This window comes from Scyliorhinus torazame, chromosome 8, assembly GCF_047496885.1.
Source record: "Scyliorhinus torazame isolate Kashiwa2021f chromosome 8, sScyTor2.1, whole genome shotgun sequence".
Lineage (NCBI taxonomy): Eukaryota > Metazoa > Chordata > Chondrichthyes > Carcharhiniformes > Scyliorhinidae > Scyliorhinus > Scyliorhinus torazame.
In genome coordinates, this window is record NC_092714.1 from 204,593,570 (window position 1) to 204,614,747 (window position 21,178).

General features: G+C 49.6%; 1 protein-coding gene across 1 annotated transcript in view; it reads left to right on the forward strand.

Moving 5' to 3' along the window:
- The window catches only part of tshz2 (teashirt zinc finger homeobox 2), a 769,641-nt gene that overhangs the window by 418,153 nt on the left and 330,310 nt on the right, over positions 1-21,178 (forward strand). The gene's annotated exons all lie outside the window — the stretch shown is intronic.

Below are 21,178 nucleotides of genomic sequence, written 5' to 3' on the forward strand. Positions count from 1 at the left end.
ACGTGTCTTTTTGTTTATCATAAGCTCAGCAGGAAATAGAAAGTGGCAATTTTTCTTTTTAGACAAAATGTTTGCATGTATTTTTAATTTCCAAGCTACATGCCTGGTCGGTTGTTCGTGTTCCAGGTATAAGTGGAAAAATGAAATGCACCAATTAAAAAAACATCTTGCCACCAGCCCTATCTTCACAAAGTACTGGGTCAGCTACAGAGAGGCCATCAATTGTTTTGCCTTCTTTTCAATCTACTATACTAATGAGCTACTTCTGCTTTAGTGCCACAGATGGACTATTTGTTGATTATTTCAGCAGAATCTTGGAAAGATATAGCATAGGCAATATCACTGAGGCGATAAGCAAATCGGGAGTGAAATTTCAAACATTGCTGACTGTAGTGGTGGAATGGAGATTGAAAATGTCTTTAAAATATGTGGTGCCAGTTACTGGGCTGATGCATGCTGAGTTCAGATTGAGAGATGGTGCATCTTCCCAAAGGCAGGTACAGTAGCAAAGATATCTCCACATTTTCTGCAACTGAAACAAAGGAGAGGGACGAGGGTTAGCTTTTAATGCAAAAGAAAGCATGGAAAGAAGTGTCTAGTGAAAGCAGCTGCATGCAGTTTGTCATAGAATTCCTGCAGTGCAGAAGGAGGCCATTCAGCCCATCGAGTCTGCGCTAACCCCATGAAAGAGCACCCTACCTCGGACCAGTCCCCCGCCCTATCACCGCAACCCCACCAAAACTGCACATCTTTGGACAGTAAGGGGCAATTGTAGCATGGCCAATCCACCTAACCTGCACATCTTTGGACTGTGGGGGGAAAGCGGAGCATCCGTTGGAAACCCACACAGACACTGGGAGAACTTGGAAACACCACACAGTCACTCAAGGCCAGAAATGAACCTAGGTCCCTGGCACTCTGAGGCAGTAGTGCTAACCACTGTGCCACCGTAGTAAGGTGTAAAGAGGAAAAGAGTATGAAGAATTAGAGCATGGTATCTCTATGTTGTGCCTGTAACTCTTCCCGTTGTCCATGATGGCCGGCACTGTTTTCTCCACAGGAGTCGGATGTGCAGGTAAACTGAATCTCCTCTGATGCCAGCCTCTTGATGCCAGGTGTCTGCAACTTCCTGAAAGAAAGGAGGGGGTTTATAAGTGATATCTTTCTGTTTTGTTTAGACAATGTGCCTAGTGTCATGCATGAATATTTGTTATAAAGTTTGTAATGTGATTGACATGGGGAACTGAAGCTTGGTGACCAACTTGCTTTGTGAAACAAAGTCTTTTGAGACATTTCTCTTCAGTAAAGAACAGTTGGGAGAAGAGGTCTTTGCTGTAGGTATGGCCTCCTGTACAGTACAGTCCTCAACTAACTTGTCCCAGCTGTATCTCTTTATTCCTGTCTTTTTGGCTGCTCTCCTTATCCTCCAGCTCCAAAAGCAGACCAACAAGATTTCAGTAAAACTGTGAAGTGGCAAAAAAAAACAATGCAAGATCAGTGGAAAAAATATTCTCAGAAATCACTTGTAGAGTCAGAAAATAGGGCAAAAGTTGAAGAGTTAACAAGTAGTCAAAAGGAGAAACCAGCAACTAACCGGTATGTTTTTTTAAAATTAATTTTACGGTATGTGGGTGTCGCTGACTAGACCAGCATTTATTACCCATCTCTAGATCTCCTTGAGAAGGTGGTGGTCTTGAACTGTCGTCTTGAACCGCTGCAGTCCCTGAGGTGTAGGTACACCCACAGTGCTGTTAGGGAGGGGGGAAAAGAGTACGAATGTAAGACCCTCATTTAAATATTTTAATTGCCATTTTGAATATTTCCAGCATGCACTCTGCCTGCCTAAGGAGGTGTCTGCTCCAATATAATGAGCTGTAGTACCTCTGGCACTCCACCTGCCATATTGGATATGACCATTAATTTCTGTGCCAATGATTCATCTTATTGGCTCTATGATGTTTCTTTCCTATTATTGAAAAAATTGGAGGAAGATTCAAGGTCATCAGTGCATTAAATAATCAAAAATAAGGGTTGAGAAAAAGACGGCATGAATCAACAAAAAGTTAAATGACATCATATTTGGGTTTTAAAAGCATGTATAGCATGCAGGAGGAAGTCAAAACTGATGGGGTGAGAGGAGGTGAGAAATTTCATAGGAGCTGCAAAATGTAAGTTAGGATAAGAAATGAGTCTTGACTGCAATACAGTGAGGATTTGGAGAGGCATGTGACATTTGTCTTTCAGATTAGAATTTTGACAGCCAATAATCTCTGTGTTTTCCGAATAGGTTAGTGTATGTAGGTGATGATATATTTTGCTATTTGACATGTCAGTCTCTGCTGTGGTAAAATACTACCTTGAAGCTCTTAGTTAGAGCTGAAGTTATTTCACTTGCAGCTCCGGTGATTAAACACAATTATGTTCATAACTCAGATAATGGACCGGATTTTCCTCTGAGCTCCAGAAAACCGAACCTGCAGACTTCTGCAATGCACACCCGACCCAAGTGTAATATTGCCTGGGATATCTGACCTTTCACACAGGGGTTGGGTTCGCATTGCGTTTTGTGAGCTGCGATGGAATGCATGAGGAGTGTGGGTGCAGAAGGGGACATTCAGAATGCTTGGTTCTCCAACACAGCAACCCAGCTCCCAATATTATTTAAAACCTGCCCCCCCCCACCCCACCCCATGCCCTCTCAAGTTGCTAATCCATAGCCACTCATTATGTGCACTACGTATTGTTCTTGAGAGCCTTGCAATAGCAATGGGAGTTATTTTAAATCATTTTTTTTAAACCTCCAACAATCTAATAAATTCCTGAATTCAAACTAGTGGAAAGAAAGAAAACTACTCCAATGTGTAAAAAGGAGCCCGTTAAGTGCTTATTAGCTTTGTAAACAAACAAGAAACCACATCAAAGGCATATTCTGTTATTGCAGCCTAATAAAATGTTCAAGTATTCTTGGATCAATGCTCCGCCTGCTGAGTTTAAGTCATAAAGCTTTTGAAATCCAGCCAAGCATTCATTAACATTTCAACTGTCATAATTAAAGCTTCCAGCTACATTACCTGAAAGTGAGAGAACAGAGGGTATCGTACTCTTATTTCAAAATGGCCTGTAAATGGAGGCTTTAATTTCAAATTTCAAAAGCAGGAATTTTTTTCAATAACAAGACTTATCAATCGTTTAAATCACAGCATAAAACATAACAGCAGAGGCTGACTGACTTTATTTTTAAAAACATTTTTATGCATTTCTCCAATGGAAAAAGTACAGTTGTGCATGACAACTCTTAAACAATGATGGGTAATGTAAGGGTCAACTTGCCTTTGTAGGGCAGATCTCAACAATGAATCACTGCATGAAAAAAACACATCTACATTACAATACAGCATCTAATAGTGATATTTAAAGCTGTCAAAACATTTTACACTGTTATATTCTTTGTTGTAGCCGCAATGAGAAATAATCAGACGTGGCACACATTGAGTCCTCTTGTAAGGACGCATGTCTTGTTTTGGCAGACACAATGTTCTGGAACTTGGCCCTTCGGGGTAATAGGAATGTTTTCATGTACATTGGTCGGTGTTACATCTGGTGAAACTAACTCGGGAACTGTCTCTGGTTATGTGGATGATTCTGTCGTAACAGATTACACAATTTCTGCAGTTGTAGTCCTCAAGTCGAGCATGTCACCGTTCATACTCTCTGTGGTGTAAACATCTGGTATGGATTCTGTACTCTCACTATGTGGTTAACTTGCTGACGCCATATTTAATTGTACAGTATATGAAATCAGACCTGTTTTAGCTAATATAATTTCTGGAGTCCATTTTTCGCGTAAAGAGGAATTTCTCGCAAGAGCGTGTTCTCCATGCTCAAAGACTCTGCTTTTGGTATGTTATCTTCTCGCCACTTGTGTCTGATGTTGAGCTTTGTGTTATTGACACGTTTAGGGAGCTTATATCCCAGGTAGAGAGCCTTTATCCCTCAAATCCTTCACTGTATGCTTGAGCGATTGTACAAAGCGTCAGCTGAGGCGTTGGTAGCTGGTGCCAGGTTTGATATGGCAGATGCCACACCCCTTCAGGTAGTCCTTGAATTTGGGTGATGTGAACCGAGTACCATTATCACTCAAGCTGTTCAGGTCATCTGAATCTTGCAAATACCTCCTAAAACCTTTCTACAGTCTGTTCCCACAGCTGTTGATTTTGTGATGACAACCTCTGGCCACTTGAAATGCACATCAAACATGAGCAAAACACATGTGTCTTTCGACTGGTCCCGCATAGGTAGGCCATTTCCATGGATGCAAAGTTTGTCCAATGAGTCTGCACGTTCTCCCCGTATCTGTGTGGGTTTCCTCCGGGTGCTCCTGTTTCCTCCGACAAGTTCCGAAAGGTGTGCTTATTCGCCGAATTGGACATTCTGAATTCTCCCTATGTGTACCTGAACAGGCGCCGGAATGTGGTGACTAGGGGCTTTTCACAGTAACTTCATTGCAGTGTTAATGTAAGTCTACTTGTGATAATAAAGATTATTTTTTTAAAAGATTATTTTTTTTAAATTCAAGATTGTAGTGGAGGTAAATTTCTCAACACAGTACGGGATTGGTCTAACCCCCCCCCCCCCCTCCCACTTTCTCTACTTGGGCATCCAACCCAGGTGACCAGAAGTAGCTTCTCATCAACTCCTTCATCCTAACTGGTGCTTGTGCAGCTGTTCCAGAATTCACTTCGTAGATACGGCGGAATGATTATTCTAATACCACACAGCAATACTCCATTTTGTACTTTCAATTCAAGATACCTGGTAATATACGGTTTAAGGTCTGTGTTCTTTCTGTGTTCTTGTGTTAGAGTGCCTTTTTGAATCATGTCCAACACCTTTCCCATCACCGGACCTGTTTGGGTAAATCTTCGCGCCTGAGAAGACATTACCGGAACATTTTCCACATGAGATAGGAAGAATATGCCGTTGAAATGTTCATCAGATTTCTGCTTATCTTTTTGGCCTTGTTGATCTTGCAGCAGCAGCCTAGATAAAATGTTTGCGTTTGTGTGCTGTTCAGACCTATGATATTCGATTACATAATCATGTGCCGACAAAATTAACGCCCAACGTGTAATTGACTAGCAGCGGCCCAAAAACTGTTAAGGGATGATGGTCGGTTAATAGAGTAAATTGACAGCCAAATAAATAATGGTGAAACCTTTGAATATGAAAAATAATTCTGAGAGCTTCTTTCTCAAGTTGACCATAGTTGAACTCCGAGCTAGTCAGCGTCGTCAAAGCAAATGCTATTGGTCATTCTTTTCCTGAAGGCATTGTATGCGTGACAAGCAACTTCAGTTTTGGTTATAATAGACGAATAACTCCGATTCCTGTAATTTGTTTCAACATTTTCGTAAGCATCCTCATAATCTTTCATCCAGAGCCAAGCTTGTTTGTTACAAAGCGACAGGGCTTGTTGCGAAGTGTGGTACGAACTTTCCATAGTAATTTAATAATCCTAAATATTAGCTTAATTGAGTTGATATGTCCAAGATAGTGACACTGAGATAATGTAGTTTCAGCCCTGCCAGAGTAACTTCTAGGTTCTTTACAGGTTCAAACTATGTAGGGCATGTAATCAAAATGTCATCCAGGTGGCATTGCACACCAGATAGCCCATTCAGGATCTGATCCACAGAATACTGGACGACAGCTGACATTAATCCAAACAGAAGCCTACAATACTGAAACAGACCCTTGTGTGTTTTTGTAAAGTTAAGGTAATGGTTGAAACCCAATAGCTAAGTTCATTTGCAGATAGACTTGGGAGAGATCAATTATTCTAAATCTTTGGCCACTTGAGAGGGTTGAAAAAAGATCTTCGATAAATGGTAGAGGGTTCTGAGCAGAATATAATAGAGGGTTGATAGTAGTTTTGAAATACCCGCATATTCATCCTGAACCATTCTTCTTGAAGCCTGGGATGATTGAGGTTGCCCAATCGCTGGTGGCAACAGCCTCAATGACGCATGTCTTCAGTAACTTCTTGAGTTCTTATTTTAGGTAGAATAGCATAGGGTACGGTATGCACTTTCAAACACTTAGGCACACCGCAAATAAGGAAGCAATTCAGTATCGTTCGCTATGCAGATCTTTTAGCTGCAAGCCATTCATTTATTTCTCTTAGTGGGCTGTGATTGACACCTTCCATAAACACAGCTGTCAGCCTTGCTTCATTCATCTCCCTTCATGGATGTGTAACTCTAAAGTGCTGTAACCACAATGTTTACAAACATCAGCCACTTCAAAGAAAATTAAGTGCATTCCAATCATCCCCCACCCCCCTTCACGCCTGAGTGATTTTGACGTGCTCAGCTGGAAATTGACAGCACTTAACTCTCTTTGAACTCCCTAAGGAGTTACCCCCTTGGCCCACGGCGAAGTCCACTATATCAGGGCCATACTAGACACTATCAGTAATGATCCTCGCCCCTGTGATCTATGCCCCGAGGACCGGAGAATCACAAGGGCCCAGAGTCTCTGGTGCTCGGAACAATTTGCATCCATTAGCATCTTCCTGTTGACAAGCGGGTGCAAACCCCGATTTCACCGCCAGCAGGGGACGGAGCATAACGGTTGGTTTCGGGCCTAGCATGAACCTCGATTTTGGCCAGACACAGGGGGGTGGGATTCTCCCAGCTTGGGGCCGGGCCGGAGACTCCCCGCAACTGGGCCACGCCGCCGGCACTTGATTCTCCACGGAGCAGAGAATCGGCACCATTGGCGCCGGCGTGTTTGGTGCGGTGCCGGTCGCAGGCCGCTATACGCGGCCGGTCCGCCGATACTCCGGCACGGATGGGCCGAGCGGCCGCTCTAAAAAGGCAGAGTCTCGCCGGCGCGATCCACACCTGGTCGCAGCCGGCGGGAGCACTGCGCGCAGGGTCGGGAGGCGGCCTGTGGGGGAGGGAAGGGAGCGGAGCTCCGACCCCAGGGGGGGCCTCCAATGGGGCCTGGCCTGCGATCGGGGCCCACCAATCGGCGGACTGGCCTCTCACTCCCTGGGCCTATTTTCCACAGCGCCGGCCCCTGAACTCCAGCGCCATGTTGCGTCAAGGCCGGCGTGTTGAGGGAGGTCACCGTGCATGCGTGGGTTGGCGCTGGCGCCACTGCACATGCGCGGATCCCACGGTGCACAGTTCACGACGGGATGGGAGGCTGGAGCGGTGTGAAACGCTCCAGTGCCGTGCTGGCCCCCTGTATGGGCCAGAATTGGTACTCCCAGCGGCCCATTTACGCCGTCGCGTTTCCGATGGCATGGACACTCTGCCTGAATGGGAAAATACCGCCCCCGATTCTCTGCCCAATCACGATGCACGTTGCTGTCGTTGCTGGGTGGAGACTCCAGGCCTTTACCCTGAGTTTCACTTCGACCCCAGTCATGGATCCAAGTGAGTCCTTGAATATCTTTGCATACTTTCTCAGAAGTGGTTCATTGCCAGTTTTTCTTTTGTGATATTCTTTGTTGTAACCGCAAAGAGAAAGAACCAGGGGCGAAATTCTCCCCCAACGGCGGGATGCCCGCCGACTGGCGCCAAAGCCGGCGCCAATCAGACGGGCATCGCGCCGGCCCAAAGGTGCGGAAGGCTCCCAACATTGAGGGGCTAGGCCGACGCCGGAGGGATTTCCGCCCCGCCAGCTGGCGGAAATGGCGTTTGTTGCCCCGCCAGCTGGCGCGGAAATGCGGCGCATGCGCGGGAGCGTCAGCGGCCGCTGTCAGTTTCCCAGCGCATGCGCGGGAGCGTCAGCGGCCGCTGTCAGTTTCCCGTGCATGCGCAGTGGGGAGAGTCTCTTCCGCCTCCGCCATGGTGGAGGCCGTAGCGGAGGCGGAAGGGAAAGAGTGCCCCCACGGCACAGGCCCGCCCGTGGATCGGTGGGCCCCGATCGCGGGCCAGGCCACCGTGGGGGCACCCCCCGGGGTCAGATCGCCCCGCGCCCCCCCCCCAGGACCCCGGAGCCCGCCCACGCCGCCTGGTCCCGCCGGTAAATACCAGGTTTGATTTACGTCGGCGGGACAGGCAATTCCTGGGCGGGACTTCGGCCCATCTGGGCCGGAGAATCCAGCGGGGGGTCCCGCCAACCGGCGCGGCCGGATTCCCGCCCCCGCCCAATCTCCGGGAGCGGAGACTTCGGCGGGGGCGGGGGCGGGATTCACGGCGGCCAACGGCCATTCTCCGACCCGGCGGGGGTCGGAGAATGACGCCCCAGAGGTGGCACAAATCGAGTTCTTATAACATAGTGCAAGGAATTTTACACGGTGCTGCTCAGACAGGGTACAATGGTGAACTCCACAAAAGCTTGCGAAATGGCTCCGCTGATGTGAAATGAAATGAAATAAAATGAAAATTGCTTATTGTCACAAGTAGGCTTCAAATGAAGTTACTGTGAAAAGCCCCTAGTCGCCACATTCCGGCGCCTGTTTGGGGAGGCTGGTGGAGAGGCTGGTATGGGAATTGAACCCGTGCCGCTGACCTGCCTTGGTCTGCTTTCAAAGCCAGCGATTTAGTCTTGTGCTAAACCAGCCCCTGTTAGGTGTAACACGTGACACGTGACTACACCAGCCAATAGAGTTACTCTGACGCACAACATACACTTACCTTTCAGAATGTGTCTGACTCCTCTGCTGGCTTCCCCCAGTGGTCATGTACTTGCCATGAAGGTGCATTCTTTTGTATGACTTCCCAAACCCGCACAAGCTCACCAGAAATTGTGTGCGGAGGAAATACAATTTTCTGGAGGCCCTCACAGTGGGGACCCCAACCTTGGAAGAGGTGCGTGTGCCTTTTATACCCAAGGCCTGAGCCCATGAAAGGACCACCTGAAAATGTTGTGTGCCGGCAGGAAGGTGGGAGAACTTTCCTACAAAATAAAACTAAGTTCAGCCGTCCATTGGGGAAATCCAGCCAAATGTGTCAAAAATTAGGAACATGCGAAGTGATATACACACAAAAAATAAATCTAAAAACATTTGATGGAATTTTACAGCCCCTCCCGCTGATGGGTTTTTTCAGTCCCTCCAAAATCAGTGGACCTTTGAACGCTCTGTGGTGGTATGTATTAAAGGTATTAAGGTACCCTGTGATGCCGAGAGGCTATTGGTGGATAGACGCTGGGTCCCGATTGGATCAGCCGCCTACTGGCTCTACCCAGTAAGGCGGAGTATAAGAGCCCGGGTTCTCCCAGCAGCCGCATTCTGTAACTGTGCTGCTGGGGAACAAGTCTGCGTAATAAAGCTATCGTTCGACTCCTTCTCATGAATGAAATGAAATGAAATGAAAATCGCTTATTGTCACAAGTAGGCTTCAATGAAGTTACTGTGAAAAGCCCCTAGTCGCCACATTCCGGCGCCTGTTCAAGTACACATAGGGAGAATTCCACCCCACCCCACCCCCACACCCACACCCACCCACCAGAGTTTGTCCCATCCCAGAGGATGTTGAAAGTCTGACTTAAACTGCCCTTCGCAATTCCGGAGAATGTGGTTGTCATCTAAGATACCTGCTCCAGCTCTTCCAGCCCTTGCTGCTTCTCCAATCGCTGCTTAAGTCTCTGGAGGAACCGCAAGGATGGGAGGAAGGGAGCCTGTCATTGGAGGAGCTGGAGCAGCAGCATAGGAGAGGCAGAATCTATGATTGGAGATTCTGTTTCCCACACTCAATGTTGCCCCTCCTATTAGACTAAATATTATTTTCCCAGACCAGAAGAACGATACTATGTGGTACGGGGGCAACCGGTCCTGAATTTGCCGCTCCATCTTTACGTTTTATGAACTACTGGTGGTGTTTCAAAGGTGACTTCATCTCCTTCCTGCCCCCATTTATTTTGATCCCTAATTAGGAAATGCTGTAAAATGCTTTGAGATGTCTGGTGTTCATGAAAGGTGCTTTATAAGTGCAGGTCTTTCTTTTGATTATGCACCAGCTTGGCATTGTTTTGTCACTCTTCAAATACTTTATGCAGCTTCCAAATTTTAGGCTAAGTCCATGTGTTTTTTTTAAAAAGCTGCAGATTGGTTTTAATCAGTCGGTGGGTGCGTTGGGATCAGGGGGGCGATTCTCCCATGCCGTGCCGTCTGGGAGAATCGCTGTTCACGCCAGTTTTTTGCGCGACACGATCCAATGCCATTCCGCCATTCTCCCAACCGGCGAGAACGGCTTCATCGAGGTTGATTCTCCCAGCACACCGCTATTCTCCGGCCCGGATGGGCCTAAGTCCCGAAGGCGTGACCCCAGTGTGGTGGTATGTATTAGGGGTAGTATGGTACCTGTGAAGCTGAGAGGCTATTGGCAGACAGACACTGGGTCCTGGTTGGATCTGCCGCCTGTTGGCTCCACCCAGCAAGGCGGAGTATAAGAGCCCGGGTTCTCCCAGCAGCCGCATTCTGTAACTGAGCTGCTGGGGAACAAGTCTTGCTTAATAATGCCTCGATTGACTTCATCACTTCTCGACTTGTGAGTAATTGTTGCGTTACATCCAGGTCACGCTGTCGCCGTTCACCCCTGCTAAATAAAGTCGTCACCCAGTCATGCCGGCTGACAAAGCTGATGAGGGAGTAGGCGGGCCTATCCCAGGAACCAGGAAGTAGCGTCCACGGCCAGTGATGGCGGGGGGGGGGGCTGCCGAAGCGTTTGCCGCGATCCCCCATGGGGGGGGGGGGGGGGTGGAGTGGGGGGAGCGTGGATGTGGTTGGGGGGGAGGGGGCTGGAGGCGGGGGTTGAAGGGGGGGTTTGGGATGGGCGACGAGAGGGCTAAGGAGGATGGGTTGTGTGAAGGAGTACAGGGAAGGGGGGATGGGGTAGGAGAAGGGGGCGGGGGTGGGGGATTGAGAAGGGGAAAGGAGGAGGGGGTGGGGCAAATGATGCCACCAAACTGCCGGGTTGGAGGGGGGTGCTCTCCACAGTTGCCCGCGGGACCGAGACCCCCAGCTGGAGTGCTGCGTCAGGAAGGTGGCGAAGACACCCTTCCAATTCGAAGGCATGGTGAAGGGCTGTGTCCACTGGCGCTGCGATAAGAAGGGACGGGTTGGATTGTGCGGGATACGGATACTGTGGGCAGGTGGCATGGTGCGTGCCTGAATGAACAGTGACCGGGCAGCCGGGGCACCCATTCATCTAAAGGGCCCTGGCTGCCTTCGTGCCAAAGCGCCCTCCTAACAAATTTCATTGCCTCTCCCTCCCAAACCTACCCCCCCCTTCAAGTCCATGATGTATTCGCAGCAGTCATCGATGTTCGCCGCCGTGGCGGCAGCGGCAGCCATGCAGATGGACATGCGTCACCGTGTGTACAGGGACCGCATTTGCTTCGAGGGTCTAACAGAGGCGGCATGCAGGAGGAAACGCCGATTGAGCCATGAGACGGTCGGCCATATATGCCACCTAATGGCGTACCTGGAACCACGTGGAACTGGGGGAGGACATGCCATCCCAGTGAGGGTGAAGGTGACGGTCACCCTGAATGGACATGCCATCCCAGTGAGGGTGAAGGTGACGGTCACCCTGAATGGACATGACATCCCAGTGAGGGTGAAGGTGACGGTCACCCTGAATGGACATGCCATCCCAGTGAGGGTGAAGGTGATGGTCACCCTGAATGGACATGCCATCCCAGTGAGGGTGAAGGTGACGGTCACCCTGAATGGACATGCCATCCCAGTGAGGGTGAAGGTGACGGTCACCCTGAATGGACATGACATCCCAGTGAGGGTGAAGGTGACGGTCACCCTGAATGGACATGCCATCCCAGTGAGGGTGAAGGTGACGGTCACCCTGAATGGACATGCCATCCCAGTGAGGGTGAAGGTGACGATCACCCTGAATGGACATGCCATCCCAGTGAAGGGTGAAGGTGACGGTCGCCCTGAATGGACATGCCATCCCAGTGAGGGTGAAGGTGACGGTCACCCTGAATGGACATGCCACCCCAGTGAGGGTGAAGGTGACGGTCACCCTGAATGGACATGCCACCCCAGTGAGGGTAAAGGTGACGGTCGCCCCGAGTTTCTTCACGACCGGCTCCTTCCAGTCGCCGAACGGGGACCTTTGCGGTATCAGTCAGGCCTCGGTGCATCCGGGCAGTCACCGGCGGCCTTTATGCAGTCGCGGCACGACACATCCATTTCCCGGAGGACCACGCGCACCAGGCTGCCAGGGCATCGCAATTCGCCTCAGTGGCCGGCATCCCGATGGTACAGGGCATCGTGGATGGTGTGCACGTCAACCTGCATGCACCAACGCGGGACAGGGACATCTTCCTAAACAGGAAGGGGACATATTCGATGAACGTCCAGGTGATGGGCGACCATGGAATGAGAATAATGCACGTGTGCGCCCAGTACCTGGGAAGCATGCATGACGCCTTTATATTGGCGCAGTCCTACATCCCTGCAATTTTCAAGGGTCACTCCCGCCCCCCCCCCCCCCCCCCCGGCTGAGGGGCTGGTTGCTGGGCGACAGGGGATATCCATTGCGGCCGCGGCTGATGACGCCCCATACGGAGGCCACAGACCAACGCGGAGAGCCGGTACAATGAGGCCCATGCAGCAACCAGGGGTGTAATGGAGAGATGCTTCGGCCTCCTTAAAATGAGGTTCCGGTGCCTGGACCGCTCAGGAGGTGCTCTGCAGTACGACCCCGACAGGGTCGGAAGGATCGTCGTAGCCTGTTGCGTCTTGCACAATATCGCCCAGCAGAGGGGCGATGTGCTGGAGGAGGAAGAATCAGGTGAGCCCGAAGAGGCCAGCGACTCTGAACAGGAGGATGAGGAGGAGAGGAGGAGGAGGGGGAGGAGGAGAGGGGGTGGATGGGAGGGCGGCGGGGCACAGACACCATCGCGGGATAAGGCCTGGAGGCCGCACAATGTCACCATTTGGGACAGCAGGCACGCGATGCATTGATCGCTGCACGATTCGCACACTAGGGGGAGGGCATCGTTGTTCAGGGCACTCGCATCATTAACCGCGTGCACAGTCACCACCCAGCACCCCCCTCACCCACCTAACGCACCATTGCACAACCCTACCACACACGGCACCACCCTCAAGCAACACTACACTTGGGGCACCTCATTACTGTCGGTAGACTTTTCTTTTACTTCCGTAAGCGGGTATGAACAGTGCCATGTTAGATGATGACAACCCGCTCTGCGATGAGCTGTGAGCTACAGAATGTCTGACTCATGGCCATATCTGAACACCCCCACCTCGGTGTCCCCTCTATGCGTCACGGACACTCCATCACATGTCCATGTGGGGCAGCGGGCGTCAGAGCACTGAGGACGACGGCGTGTTTAGTGTTGGGGTGGGGGGGCACTCCCGGCCTCACCCTTGCAATGAACTTCGAACCCCCCCCCCCCCGGGCACCAGAAATAGGACAGACGCATGAAGGTTTGGTGTAACAACTTTAATTGTGACATTGAAAGACACGTGCCCTCGCCCCTATAACTAATCTGTGCCCTGCACCTGTGCCAACCTACTACATGTCTAACTTTTTGGCCTCATGGGTCCTACCACTACGTCTAGGTGTCTCCCCAGACGGTACATCAGGAGTGGAGGCGGACAGCTGAGAATCCTGTCCTTCGACGTGGCTCCCCGTCGGCGTGCGCTTCCTGGGGCAGCCTGGCCTGGATGGGCCAGGCTGCTCAGCGGGCGTGCAGGATGGCGTGATGCCACCCTCCTCTGCCAGATGCACCAGGGACAGGACGGGGGAAGTGCGAGTGTTCCGGTCCCTCCCTTGAACGTTCCCGGTGATGGAGCTGAGGGAGTGCGACATTCCTGTCAGGGACATCGCTACCTCCCGCTGGGTTTGGGCGACACCATCCATCACATGGACAAGGCCGCCGATGCTCTCAGCGATGGCCTGCTGGGACAGGGCCATGGCCTGCTGAGACTATGCCAGACCCCGGAGCGCGGCGGCAATGTCCAGCTGGCTCTAGCGCATGGCTGCCTGTGAGAGAGCAGCCCTGTCATGGGCCACGGATGGCGCGTGCACGTGAAGCCCCACGCCCTGAAGAAGCTGACCCATGGCTGAAACCGTTTCCCCCATTGCCTCCATCGCGGACGCCACCCGTGCAGTGTCGGCCTGGGTTGCAGCCATGACTGGCACCACTCCCTGCACGTGGACGCGGATGGACTCCTCCAGCTGCGTCCGCAGTTGCTGGAAGACAGCCGTCATCCCGTCGTCTGGTCCCTGGGGTAGCAAATGCATCGGGTCTGTGGGTGGGCCTGGAATGCCCAGGAACCTGGGAGACGTCTGCGCAGCAGCTGGGTGCTGGGCCTGGCCCGCCCTTCGACCGTCCAGCCCCTTGGCTGCTCCTAGCTCTATCTGCTGTACCGGTTCGGCTGTGTGGTGCGCACCAGTCTGTGAACCAGAAGCCTCGTCACTTACTTGCCCAACCGGGGTGAGTGTATCTGCGATGTTGGAGGATGTGGGTGACAGCAGTGCCGCAGCCACTAGGTCCTCGTCTGTCCCCAGCTCTGGTGTCTCCTGTGTGGAACCTTGGCCCGGTGCATTGAGACCACGGCCGATGCCAGGTGCCGTGCCCCTGTGCCTCGAATGTCACGACGTCTTCTGTGCGTCACTGTCCGGGCTCGCTGTCCCCTCCTCATCCGTCACACTGTCATAAGAGTCATTACTGTCCGTCCTGACTTCTCTGTCTGTCTTCTGTGCGTCACGCCTCGATGGCCCAGCCTCAGAGGATGGCCCTCCTGCCTGTGATCGTTCCCCTCTATCCCGTGCGTCCCGGTGGCCAGAAGAGGTTGGAGTTGTCCCGGGTGCAACGTGGGGCCCCAGCCACCCCCCCCCCCCACCATGGGCAGGGGGGGGTCGTTGCCCCGGGGGGAGTGTCAGGGTACTTACCCTCGCTGCTCTCGTGAGGTTGTGTAGTTTCTTCCTGCACTGGCCTCCCGTGCGGGGATGTGCCCCACAGCGCTGACTGCCGTCCCGACCTCTCGCCATCCACGCCTCACGGTGCTGCATGGCTGCCAGTATCCACGTCAGGGGAAGAGGATGGCCCGGCGCTCCTCCACTGCCTCCAGAAGTGCCTCCAGGTCGCTGTCCCGGAAGCGGGGAGCAGCACTACGGGGCTCATCCATGTCGGGCCCCGGTGTGTGTGTGCCGATCCGCGCACTTCCTTATAGGTAGCGCGGCGTCATCCTGGCGTGGCGCAATGACGCCGCTGGTCCTGCGCAACGCCCACCGCGTTTCTCACGGCGCCGCTGCTGGCCTCTTTTCTGGCTGTGAATCGGTCGCGGCAGGGGCCTGTTCACGCCGTCGTGAAACGCGACGACGTTCACGACGACGCGGGCACTTAGCCCCGAGATCGGAGAATCGCCCCCCAAATGTCATGCTAAACAGGCACAGAGCATAAATTGGTCTTTTTCCCAAAGTTTAACTGGTAAACAAATGCAATTTGTGACTCATAATGTATACGCTCAGCTCGCAATAAATAGCCAAGCCTTTCAATAGATACAAATAAAGTTACCCAACAAGAAGCAATAAGCAGACCCTGACTATCATGGGGAGAGAAGAAATAGGATTCAACTGCATCTTGTTCCAGTGTGTGTTTGTTCCTGCTAGTTTTTTCATGTGTTCTTTTTAATCATCTCCAACGAGTGGTGTCATTTTTGTTCCATAAGATAGTTTTGGTAACTCACCTTTTAGAGTGCTATCCCCTTAGGACTTCTAATATAACCGCTTTGCTGCTAAAGTACATGCTGGCGGAGTTTGTAAATCACAACACCGTGAATCTTACATTAAAGAATGAATAATTGTCACTGGTTCAACTCATTTTTTTCATTTCGGGGGAGTATAGAATGACAAATTGAAAATGGAAATGGCTCTCAAGGCGACAGAAGACTCCGTAAAGTAGCACTGAAGACTATCTTCTCATTTTCATATTTTTTTTAAAAATTGATCCTTCACTCTGTTACCCTGGTTAAGTATTCTAAAATTTACAGGCCGTAAGCTTGGAACATCCTACTGTCTCATAAGCTTGGCAGTTCACCAACAGATCTGACTCTACAGCTCAAGATTTACTGTTGTTTTCTCTCGCAGAAGAAGTCTGCTTACTCGACCAAAATTATTCTGGATTGGAATGGGGATGATCTTCTCCATGTACAACATAAAAACCCCTGCATTTACATCTTTATCGTTTTTCAAATTTAATCCACGGTGCTGCTTCCAAGCTCCCATCCTCTTCTCCGTAATTTTCACTCGACTCCCCCATAGCGAACTCCACCCATTCAGGGAATTTGACCCCCTTCATAATATTAATGCTCAGTGCAAGGGGCAGGGGTCATTGGTCAGGGGCAAGGGAGTCCAGGGCAGAAAAAGCCCAAGATTCGTTTTTGGACTGTGCAGAAAACTCTTGCTCTGCTTGACCCACAAGGAAACCTTCAAATAAATGTAATCATCTGATCTTCTTCTAGCCTTCGCCTTCTCATGCCAATGTCCCACAATGTGATCTTTTAAAATTATTTATTTATTCATTCCCATAATGTGGGCATTATGGGCCAGTTATTGCCCATCCTAATTTCTTAAAAAGATGGTGGTGACCAACCTTCATGGCCCATCCATGTGTGCAGGTGTTCTCACCTTCCTATTAGGCAGAGAGTTCCAGGATTTTGTCCCAGTGACAGTGAAGGGAAAATGATATAGTTCCAAATCAGGATGGTGTGTGACTTGGAGAGGAACTTGCAGTGTTCCCATGTATTTGCTGCCCTTGTTCTTCTGGGTGGTAAAGACCACTGGTTTGGGAGGTACTGTTGAAAAAGTGTGTTGCTACTGTGACTCTTCTAAATGGTTCTCAAGGTAGCCATGAGTCAAGACCAATGATCTCTCAAAGTTATGCAGTTGCACAGCAACAAGCACAAGTCGTCCCCTTTAAGAAAATACAGTGTATGTTGGCCAGAGTGAGTCACTAACCGTAGATGTTCTATAAGCCAAATGTCATGGTTCACATGGTTCAGAGGAACAGTATTGCTTTTTAGATTTAGAAATTGAATTGTAAATGTAAGCTTAGTGGGAAAAGTCCCCGATAAACATCTAGAGGTTGGTAAACCACACAGATGTAAGACAATTACAGTTTTAAAGGTAACTTGTGTTTACTGGATAAAGTAAAAGTCATAAAATGGCAGGTGGTCTTACTTAGCAGAAGAACTGGAGACATGACATCTGCAGTTATTCCAGCAAATGTTGTAAGATATTTATGTGGTTTCCAAGAATTAAGGAAACTTTGGAAATAAAAGGCAGTTAATTTCATTTCTACCTGGAAATAGGCCATGTGTGTCACATTGTCATGATGATGAGTGCGCTCAGTGAGATTCTTAGGCTTTTTTCATTTGTTCATGAGATGTGGGCATCGCTGGTTGAGCCAACATCTATTGCCCATCCCTAATTATCCTTCAGATGGTGGTGATTTTCTGCCTTTTTGAACTGCTGCAGTTCATGTGTTATAGGAACACCCAGTGTGTTGTTAGGAATGGAGTTCCAGATTTTTCATCCAGTGACAGCGAAGAATGGGGATATTGTTCCAAGTCAGGATGGTGCATGACATGGAACGGAACTTGCAGGTGGTGGTGTTCCCATGCATCTGCTGTCCTTGGCCTTCTGAGTGATAGAGATCGCGCATTTGGAAGGCAGAAGGTTTTGAGTTTCGCTCCATGAATTCAGTTCAGGCACAGCCAGCAGACAAGAGTGGGTGAGTGAGGCAGCTTAAAAGAGACAGCCAGCAGGAAGACTGTTTGGAGAACAACTCAGAAAGAGACTCAGTTTTGGGTCTTATGTATCTTGTATCGTGAGATAAAGCCTGCACCTGAAGTGGAGTAAATGTTATAGCTATCATCCATAACACTACCTGCGATTGTGGTATACAGGATAAGATACGGTTGATATTGTGAAAAACAAATGGAAGCTAAATGAAGAAATTTACAGTAATCCTTTCCGAGAAAGAAAGTTAAACTTGTGGCAATTGGAATTCTGGACGTAAGCAGCCTGTTTGCAGTTTGAAACCATAGCAACATTCTATTGGAAAGCTATTGGATGCTTTCTGATGTTTTAAGCCACTGCACAGTCGTGGCAGGGAGGCTCATGCTTGAACTGTGGGATCCAGAGTTTGAGGTTTAAAAAAAAACTTGGAGAGTCACTTACCCAAAAGGTAATGAAAACTTCAGACTCACGTGAGAATAGCTAGAACACTGAAGAGGCATCAGAGTGAATTCTGGAGAACTCTGATGTACTTCTTGTGTTGACCATAAGAAAAGTAAATGAACAATCAAGATTTTGTAAGATACGGGAATTCTTGGTGTGGAAGTAAAAAGTAGAACTGAGTTTATAATGTAAGTTTTTGTAAGCTACCGTAGGTCCTCCTTTATCATATCCCCATTTAATATTGTTTTGCTTTAATGTTGGTAAATTAATGAGGCCTGAATGTCACTAGATTAATTTTAGCAATTACCCACATGACCCAATTGATGCCATTTTGGACAGGCCTCTCCCCTCCCCAACGTCAATGTTGTGGCTTCTCCCTCTCCGCAAACTCACAGTTGCAGACACCCCTCCCTGGCCCACCCTCTCACCAAACCTCTCACTCCCTGACTTACCCTCTTGTCTCTTCCCTCTCCTGGACCTGCATTACTATTGAAGATCCAGATCCAAAGCAAAGCGGGTCCCAATGGTGCAGACATGCTGAGGTGGAACTGCTACAATCCACGTTTGTCTTAAATGTACCTGGTCACTGCTGTTGCCTCGTGCCCCCCCCCCCCCCCCCCCCCCGCCCCCACCACCACCACCACCTTAGCTTAGCAATTCTGCACCATTGGAACTGACACTTCCCACAACATCGGAGCTCCGGCTTCAGATCATTCTGAAAGGGATCTTCATAGGGAACACGGGTCTAGGTGGGAGGCTGGGTCAAGGAATAGAGGTTCGAAAGGATTGTGGGTTGGGTGTGGCCACAATTGGGAGGTTTGCGGTGGAGGGGAGGCCACAGCTCAGAGGTCCAAGGGAGGGGGAGAGCAGCAACAGCTGGGAGAGGTATGGAGTGGGCAAACCTGCAGTAACCAGGATAATAGGGGAGTGAGAGTTTCAGGAAGTGCAGTGAGCAGGGATTACATATTTATTTTTTAAAAATATTATTTTGTTTTAAAAGTGCTTTCATTCAGTGCCTGGGTGGGTTTCCTCCGGGTGCTCCAACTTTCTGCCACAGTCATAGGGTGTGCAGGTTAGGTGGATTGGCCATGCTAAATTACCCCTTAGTGCCCAGCGGTTAGGTGGGGTTACAGGGTTACAGGGGAGTGGGCCTTGCTGGGATACCTTTCAGAGGGTCGGTGCAGAATCGATGGACCGAATGGCCTCCTTCTGCACTACAGGGTTTCTATGATTTACCAATGTAGGAATTTAACAATGTAAAATAGAACATAGAACATAGAACAATACAGCGCAGTACAGGCCCTTCGGCCCACGATGTTGCACCAAAACAAAACCCATCTAACCTACACTATACCATTATCATCCATATGTTTATCCAATAAACTTTTAAATGCCCTCAATGTTGGCGAGTTCACTACTGTAGCAGGTAGGGCATTCCACGGCCTCACTACTCTTTGCGTAAAGAACCTACCTCTGACCTCTGTCCTATATCTATTACCCCTCAGTTTAAAGCTATGTCCCCTCGTGCCAGCCATTTCCATCCGCGGGAGAAGGCTCTCACTGTCCACCCTATCCAACCCCCTGATCATTTTGTATGCCTCTATTAAGTCTCCTCTTAACCTTCTTCTCTCCAACGAAAACAACCTCAAGTCCATCAGCCTTTCCTCATAAGATTTTCCCTCCATACCAGGCAACATCCTGGTAAATCTCCTCTGCACCCAATCCAAAGCCTCCACGTCCTTCCTATAATGCGGTGACCAGAACTGCACGCAATACTCCAAATGCGGCCGTACCAGAGTTCTGTACAGCTGCAACATGACCTCCTGACTCCGGAACTCAATCCCTCTACCAATAAAGGCCAACACTCCATAGGCCTTCTTCACCACCCTATCAACCTGGGTGGCAACTTTCAGGGATCTATGTACATGGACACCTAGATCCCTCTGCTCATCCACACTTTCAAGTACTTTACCATTAGCCAAATATTCCACATTCCTGTTATTCCTTCCAAAGTGAATCACCTCACACTTCTCTACATTAAACTCCATTTGCCACCTCTCAGCCCAGCTCTGCAGCTTATCTATATCCCTCTGTAACCTGCTACATCCTTCCACACTATCGACAACACCACCGACTTTAGTATCGTCTGCAAATTTACTCACCCACCCTTCTGCGCCTTCCTCTAGGTCATTGATAAAAATGACAAACAGCAACGGCCCCAGAACAGATCCTTGTGGTACTCCACTTGTGACTGAACTCCATTCTGAACATTCCCCATCAACCACCACCCTCTGTCTTCTTTCAGCTAGCCAATTTCTGATCCACATCTCTAAATCACCCTCAATCCCCAGCCTCCGTATTTTCTGCAATAGCCTACTGTGGGGAACCTTATCAAACGCTTTGCTGAAATCCATATACACCACATCAACTGCTCTACCCTCGTCTACCTGTTCAGTCACCTTCTCAAAGAACTCGATAAGGTTTGTGAGGCATGACCTACCCTTCACAAAGCCATGCTGACTATCCCTGATCATATTATTCCTATCTAGATGATTATAAATCTTGTCTCTTATAATCCCCTCCAAGACTTTACCCACTACAGACGTGAGGCTCACCGGTCTATAGTTGCCGGGGTTGTCTCTGCTCCCCTTTTTGAACAAAGGGACCACATTTGCTATCCTCCAGTCCTCTGGCACTATTCCTGTAGCCAATGATGACATAAAAATCAAAGCCAATGGTCCAGCAATCTCTTCCCTGGCCTCCCAGAGAATCCTAGGATAAATCCCATCAGGTCCCGGGGACTTATCTATTTTCAGCCTGTCCAGAATTGCCAACACCTCTTCCCTACGTACCTCAATGCCATCTAATCTATTTACCTGGAGCTCAGCATTCTCCTCCACAACATTGTCTTTTTCCTGAGTGAATACTGGTGAAAAATATTCATTTAGTATCTCGCCTATCTCTTCAGACTCTACACACAA